Genomic DNA, 7,442 nt, shown 5'->3' with positions numbered 1-7,442 from the left:
TATTATATTTCTTAATATTCACAATCACTTTCCCTTAGGAACAATCAAAATATTAGTAGCCTTAGCTTTACAAAGTAACCTTAGATAACGGTAGATCGATTCATAGTCCCTGTGGATTCGATATCTTTTAAAACTACACGACACGACTGTGCACTTGCAGTCATCAGATTAATAGACACGTAAAGTCGCGATCAAGTTTTTGGCGCCGTTGCCGGGGACTATTTAAGTCGATATCGTAACTCACTGTTACACCGTAGAGACTAGGGCAATTCTTTCCTTTCTTTCTGGACGATTGTATGCCAAATACTCGTTCACAAGGAGGAGATTTAATACAACGAATTAACGAGATCGAACGTTTCATTAACGTCAAACGTCGAGCTCGCAATCTTCCCGAAGTAGCACCAATTCTGATTAATCAGGAATTGACCTTTACTAATCAAATCAATCAAATTACCCCGAAGTTAGAGATGGCTGTTATTCGTCCTCTTAGAGACTATGCCGCTCCTTCACGCGCTGAACCGCACTCAAGTATCGCACCACCTGCGATTGAGGCGAACAATTTTGAACTGAAACCTTCGTTGGTACAAGCTGTTCAATATAATCAATTCTCTGGAAGCCCTACAGACGACCCCAACCTCCATTTATCTGTGTTCGTGCAATATGCCGACACTGTCAAAGCTAACAATGTTAGTTCCGTAGAGCTAGAGCGTGGCTTCAATCCCTACCTTCTAATTCCATAACTACATGGGACGAATTGAAGAGAGTATTCTTAGCAAGATACTTTCCGCCTAGCAAAACCGCTATGCTAAGAGGTCAAATCAACGGATTTACCCAGAAAGATAACGAATCACTCTTCGAAGCTTGGGAACGATACAAGGACATGCTTAGACTATGCCCTCATCATGGACTCGAACCATGGCTGATCATCCATAATTTCTATGATGGTCTACTTTATAACACTAAAATGACTATAGATGCCGCTGCTGGCGGAGCACTAATGGACAAACCCCATGATGAAGCATACAACCTCATAGAGAACATGGCACAAAACCATTACCAATGGGGTGGAGAACGAGCCGCTCTAGAGAAGACCCAAACCAAAGGAGGAATGTACGAAATAAGTGGTATAGACCGCGTTAACGCTAAAGTAGACGCTTTAACTCAAAAGATCGAAAACTTAACCATCACTCTTCATCCACCGCTGCTGCCGTAGCACCTAACTGCGAGATTTGTGGATTAACTGGACACGCAGTTGCCGAATGCCAACTCTTGACTGGAATCCCATCTGATCAAGTAAACTATGCTCAAGGAAACCCTTATTCTAACACGTACAACCCTGGAATGGAAAAACCATCCGAACTTTTCGTATAAGAACAACAACGCGTTGTACGCGCCTGGACAAGCACCTGCTGTCCCACCTGGCTATCAAAAAGCGCCTGTAGTTGCTCAAAACGCCACTAGGAAGTCGAATCTAGAAATCATGATGGAAAACTTTATAGCTTCCCAACAACAAACCAATAAGGACTTCCTAAATCAAAACATCCACAATAGCGAGCAACTAAAACAATTATCGAACAAAGTAGATGCCTTAGCTACACATAACAAAATGTTAGAAACTCAAATTTCACAAGTAGCCCAACAACAAGCACCTACTGCTGCCCCTGCTGGCACGTTTCCTGCTCAACCACAACCTAATCCTAAAGGACATGCGAACGCGATAACACTACGAAGTGGAACGAACTACGATGGACCTATCGATCCTAGAACTCAAAACGCACCCATGTCACAACAAGAGCCAAAGGAAACCCAAAAGACATCAACTGATGATCAAACTGCTAAGACCAATGAGAACAACAACGAAGTGAAACCTGAAAAAGAAAAACCTTACGTTCCGCCACCACCTTATAAGCCACCAATTCCTTACCCTCAAAGATTAGCTAAATCAAAAACCGAAGCGCAATTTAAAAAATTTGTAGAACTTCTGAAACAATTAAACATAACCATACCGTTCACAGAAGCCATAACCGAAATGCCTTCGTACGCTAAATTCTTGAAAGAAATTCTATCGAACAAAAAGAAACTCGAGGATAACGAAACTGTAACACTTACCGCTGAATGTAGCGCTATCATCCAAAATAACATGCCTCCCAAACTGAAAGATCCTGGTAGCTTTTCTATACCCTGCGTAATAGGAAAGACTATTATAGAGAAAGCCTTGTGCGACTTAGGATCCAGTGTTAGTTTGATGCCTCTTTCAACCTGTAAGAAGCTAAATCTGGGCGAGCTTAAGGCAACGAGAATGTCTCTTCAACTAGCCGACCGTTCAGTTAAATAACCTGTAGGAGTGTTAGAAAATATCCTTGTTCGTGTAGGCCAATTCTACATCCCAACTGACTTCATCATAATGGATATCCAAGAAGATTCTAACATCCCGATCATATTAGGAAGACCATTCTTAGCAACCGCTGGTGCAATTATTGACGTCAAGCGAGGAAAGCTTACCTTCGAAGTAGGAGAAGAGAAAATAGAATTTATTCTTTCCCAATTCCTAAAAGCACCTTCTATAATTGACACATGCTGCTCTGCCGACATAATCGATGAGTGTGTAAATGAAATAAAATCCGAACCACATAAGGAAACCGAGATCTTAAGGATTCCTATACCGCCAATATTTGAAGATGACAACTGGCGTGGGGAATATCAAGATAACCACCTGAGTGAATGTTTAGCATTAACTCCTGATCCTATACCTGGGCCTAAGAAACCTGCTATAGAACTTAAAACACTACCTACTGACCTTAGGTACGAATTCCTAGACGAAGAACATAACCGACCGGTTATAGTTAACGCCAATTTAGGACAGACCGTGACTAAAAAATTACTCACTGTCCTAAGAAAATACCCAACCGCTCTAGGATATAACAAATCAGATCTGAAAGGAATAAGTCCTTCCCTCTGTATGCACCGCATTATGCTCGAAGAAGATTGTAAAACCTCTAGGGAACATCAAAGGCGAATAAATCCTATCATGAGCGATGTGGTTAAAAAGGAAATCCAAAAACTGCTAGAAGCCGGAATCATATATCCAATATCCGATAGTAAATGGGTTAGTCATGTTCATGTTGTACCAAAGAAAGGAGGAGTTACTATAATCACTAACACAAAAGGCGAATCTGTAGCACAACGTACCCAAACTGGATGGAGAATGTGCATTGACTATAGGAAGCTAAACAAAGCCACCCGAAAAGACCATTTCCCTTTACCATTCATAGATCAAATGCTCGAGCGCCTGGCTAAACACTCACATTTTTGTTATCTAGATGGATACTCTGGATTTTTCCAAATTCCTATCCACCCTGACGACCAAGAAAAGACCACGTTTACCTGTCCTTATGGTACATTCGCTTATAGACGAATGCCTTTTGGACTTTGCAATGCACCCGCAACCTTCCAGAGATGCATGATGGCAATATTTGCCGACTTCCTGGATGGAATAATGGAGGTCTTTATGGACGACTTCTCTGTCTGTGGAGGAAGTTTTGAAACATGTTTAGAAAACCTTGAATTGGTACTTAAACGATGCAAAAGCGTTAACCTAGTCCTTAATTGGGAAAAATGCCACTTCATGGTTCGACAGGGAATCGTACTTGGACACATCGTATCCGATAGAGAGATCGAAGTGGATAAAGCTAAAATCGAAATTATCGAAAACCTTCAACCTCCCAAAACAGTTAGAGAAATAAGGAGTTTTCTAGGACACGCTGGTTTTTACCGACGTTTCATTAAGGATTTCTCTAAAATAACCAAACCCTTAACCGAATTACTGATGAAAGACGCCGAATTCATTTTTAACGATAAATGCACTGAAGCATTCCGTACGCTTAAACAAGCATTAATATCTGCGCCGATTATGCAACCTCCCGACTGGAATGAACCTTTCAAAATAATGTGTGACACAAGCGATTATGCTGTAGGAGCCGTTCTAGGGCAAAGAAAACATAAGAAACTACATGTCATATACTATGCGAGTAGAACCCTAGACGAAGCTCAAATGAATTACGCCACGATAGAAAAAGAATTATTAGCTGTTGTATTCGCGTTAGATAAGTTCCGTTCTTACTTGGTAGGAGCCAAAATAATCATATACACTAACCACGCCGCTATTAGGTACCTCTTAACCAAGAAGGACGCCAAACCGAGACTGTTAAGATGGATCCTGTTATTACAAGAGTTCGACTTAGAAATTAAAGATAAAAAGGGAACTGAAAATGTCGTAGCAGATCATCTCTCTCGACTGGAAAATCTGAAACCCGAACAAGTACAAATTGACGATGATTTTGTAAGTATCAGATATGCCTAAGAGGGGGGGTGAATTAGGTACTTTATAACTTTTTCGGTTTTATGGTGTAAAGTGATTATTTTTCTGGTTTATGGTAATGTTACTAAAAGATGTAAAGTGCAGAAAAATAAATGACACAAGGATATATCCTGGTTCCCCTCACAAACCGAGAGTACTCCAGTCCCCTTACGCAGTAAGAGATTTCAATATAGTTGGTATCTTGTACAAGCCTAACCAAACACCAAGAACAATCCTCTTGGACCAAGAACAATCCTCTTGGATTTTTCACTAAGACCACTTATGAGAACAATCCTCTCAAAGTGTCTAACTTGTTTCCAACAATCCTGGATAACAAGAATACAACAAGTATTTGATTTTGTATAAGAGTTTAAATAGTAGAACAATGTATCAATCACTTGATTGATCTTCCCTTTCAAGCAATTATCAATGATAGTATAGTGCTCAATGTTTATGATCAATGATATGAATTTTTTCTGGACATGTATGGAACACTTAATGCAGAAAAAATATCAATGTGAAAGTTTGAATATTAAAGAGCACTTGGTGTGAAATTTGAGAGAATAAATGTATATAATTGCAAAGTGAAAGAGGTGAATATGATATCTGAAAGTGAGAGTATATATAATGCCTTAACACCCTTAGGAAAGGATAAGATTATGTGAAAAGATGCAATGTTTGAATGAAATAAAATCTGACTCGTTTGCACTGAAAAAGAATGAAGAAATGCTACTGTTTCAGCCGTAACGGGTTACGAGAATAGCCGTAACCGGTTACGCTGTACCGTTATAAAAAGAAAATTTGAAAATGCGTTTTCGTAACCGGTTACACCAAGAACCGTAATCGGTTACGCTGGAAAGAAAAAGAAAACCAGTAGAAAAAGGAAGTCTGGCTGCGTGACCGTAACCGGTTACGCCTATAACCGTAACCGGTTACACTGAAGGAAGACATAAAAAAAATGTTTCTTAAGACTTCTAAAATGTCAAGATTTTCTAGAGAGAGGACTTAGTAACTTTATGCAATATTGTATGTATTTTGAGCACTATTTTATCAAGATAATAACATGTTTATACCTTAAGTCCAAAAGTCTTTGTTTTAAGAAACTTGATGCTATATTGAGACTTGGATTGAATGCTCTTTGAATCTTTTTCTCATCCTTTCTTGATAGTTAGATATCCATGTTGTCTTCATCAAAACCATTTGATTGAGAAGCTTGTGTTTACAGATTTCCCTTACGAAAGACTCATCGCTCAGTTAGAAGCTAACGAATTAGAACCATACCATCCAATCACTGAAACCAATAACTTTGCAGAAGTAGCTTTAGTCCGCTCTGACACACCTTGGTATGCAGACTTCGTAAATTACCTAGCTGCTGGTGTACTTCCTCCTGATCTAAGTTACCAACAGAAGAAGAAATTTTTCCATGACCTAAAACATTACTATTGGGACGACCCGCTCCTTTTCAAAAGAGGCCCCGATGGAATCTTTAGACGTTGTGTACCCGAGGAAGAAATAGGAAGCATAATAACACACTGTCATTCTGCACCGTGTGGAGGACACTATAGCACATCTAGAACCTGCGCCAAAATCCTTCAATCTGGACTCTTCTGGCCCAACCTGTGGAAAGACGTTTATTTTGCTGTATTAAACTGTGATAGATGCCAACGAACCGGAAATATTTCGAGACATGACGAAATGCCTCAAAAGGGCATTCTAGAAGTAGAAATATTTGACGTCTGGGGAATAGACTTTATGGGTCCGTTTCCATCATCATTCGGAAATCAATATATACTCCTAGCTGTCGATTACGTTTCGAAATGGATAGAAGCTATCGCTTCTCCTACAAACGATACACGAGTAGTTATCAAACTCTTCAAAAACGTCATCTTTCCTAGGTTCGGTGTGCCAAGACTGGTAATTAGCGATGGTGGGTCTCATTTCATTTCAAGAATCCTTGAAAAACTCCTTCGAAAATATGGAGTAAATCATCAAATAGCTACACCATACCATCCACAAACAAGCGGACAAGTAGAAGTATCTAACCGCGAAATAAAACAAATATTGGAGAAAACTGTTGCTATATCTAGAAAGGATTGGTCATCCAAGTTAAATGAAGCTTTATGGGCTTATAGAACAGCTTTCAAAACTCCAATTGGAACTACCCCATTCAAACTCGTTTATGGAAAATCATGCCACCTTCCGGTAGAGTTAGAACATAAAGCCTATTGGGCCATTAAAAATTTAAATTTAAACTACACTGCCGCTGGTGAGAAACGACTTCTAGACATAAACGAATTAGACGAACTTAGACAAGACGCTTACGAAAACGCCAAAATCTATAAAGAGAGAACGAAAAAATGGCATGACAAGCGTATATCTAGGAAAAAATTTAGCATAGGCGATAAAGTACTTCTATTTAATTCTAGATTAAAATTATTTCCTGGAAAGTTACGATCTAGATGGTCTGGTCCTTTCGAAATCACTAACATATTTCCGAGCGGAGCGATAGAAATTAAAGGAGAAACTGTCAACCTTTTGTCGTAAATGGGCAACGTCTTAAGTATTACCACCATCTCGAACACGATGAAAACATTCAAATTTTTAAACTTGACGAGCTGCCCGCTCCTTCAGAAAAATGATTTTCTATTTTCAAATCGTCGAGCTTACGACATAAAACAAAGCGCTTGGTGGGAGACAACCCACAATTATTTTTATTTTTAATTTCATTTTTATTTTTATATTCTATTCTATTTTTGAATTATTTTAATTTCTCTATATTTTTATATTTTTCCTACATTTTATAATAATTACTATAATTATAACCGCTATTTTTAAATCGTGAAAATCTTTCCTTTTTATAATTATAATTATTATTATAACTTGTTTCACTATTTATTTTATCTTTCTCTTTATTTTTCCTTTTTTTAAATAACACTAGCCTAGTTCTAACTTAATCTTAATATTTTCAACTTATAGGTTTTCTTAACTACTAACTCATCAAGATGCAAGAAGTTGACAATATGGAAGTTGTGTTCCGTGGTAGAGGGCAAGAAGCGAGATATGCTAAGCTGGCTGAGAGGAAAAT

The 7,442-nt window shown here is 38.6% G+C and overlaps 1 non-coding gene across 1 annotated transcript; it reads right to left on the bottom strand.

Annotated features, from left to right (window-relative positions):
* Positions 1–802: 802 nt before the first annotated feature.
* On the bottom strand, positions 803–909 carry LOC131643153 (small nucleolar RNA R71). The gene has a single exon (XR_009296140.1). It is a non-coding gene; the product is annotated as a small nucleolar RNA R71 (small nucleolar RNA).
* Between the last annotated feature and the right edge of the window lie 6,533 nt (positions 910–7,442).

Source organism: Vicia villosa, unplaced genomic scaffold (genome assembly GCF_029867415.1).
Source record: "Vicia villosa cultivar HV-30 ecotype Madison, WI unplaced genomic scaffold, Vvil1.0 scaffold7, whole genome shotgun sequence".
NCBI classification, from domain to species: Eukaryota; Viridiplantae; Streptophyta; class Magnoliopsida; order Fabales; family Fabaceae; genus Vicia; species Vicia villosa.
Note: the sequence above shows the minus strand (reverse complement) of the source record. Positions and strands in the feature narration are given on the sequence as shown.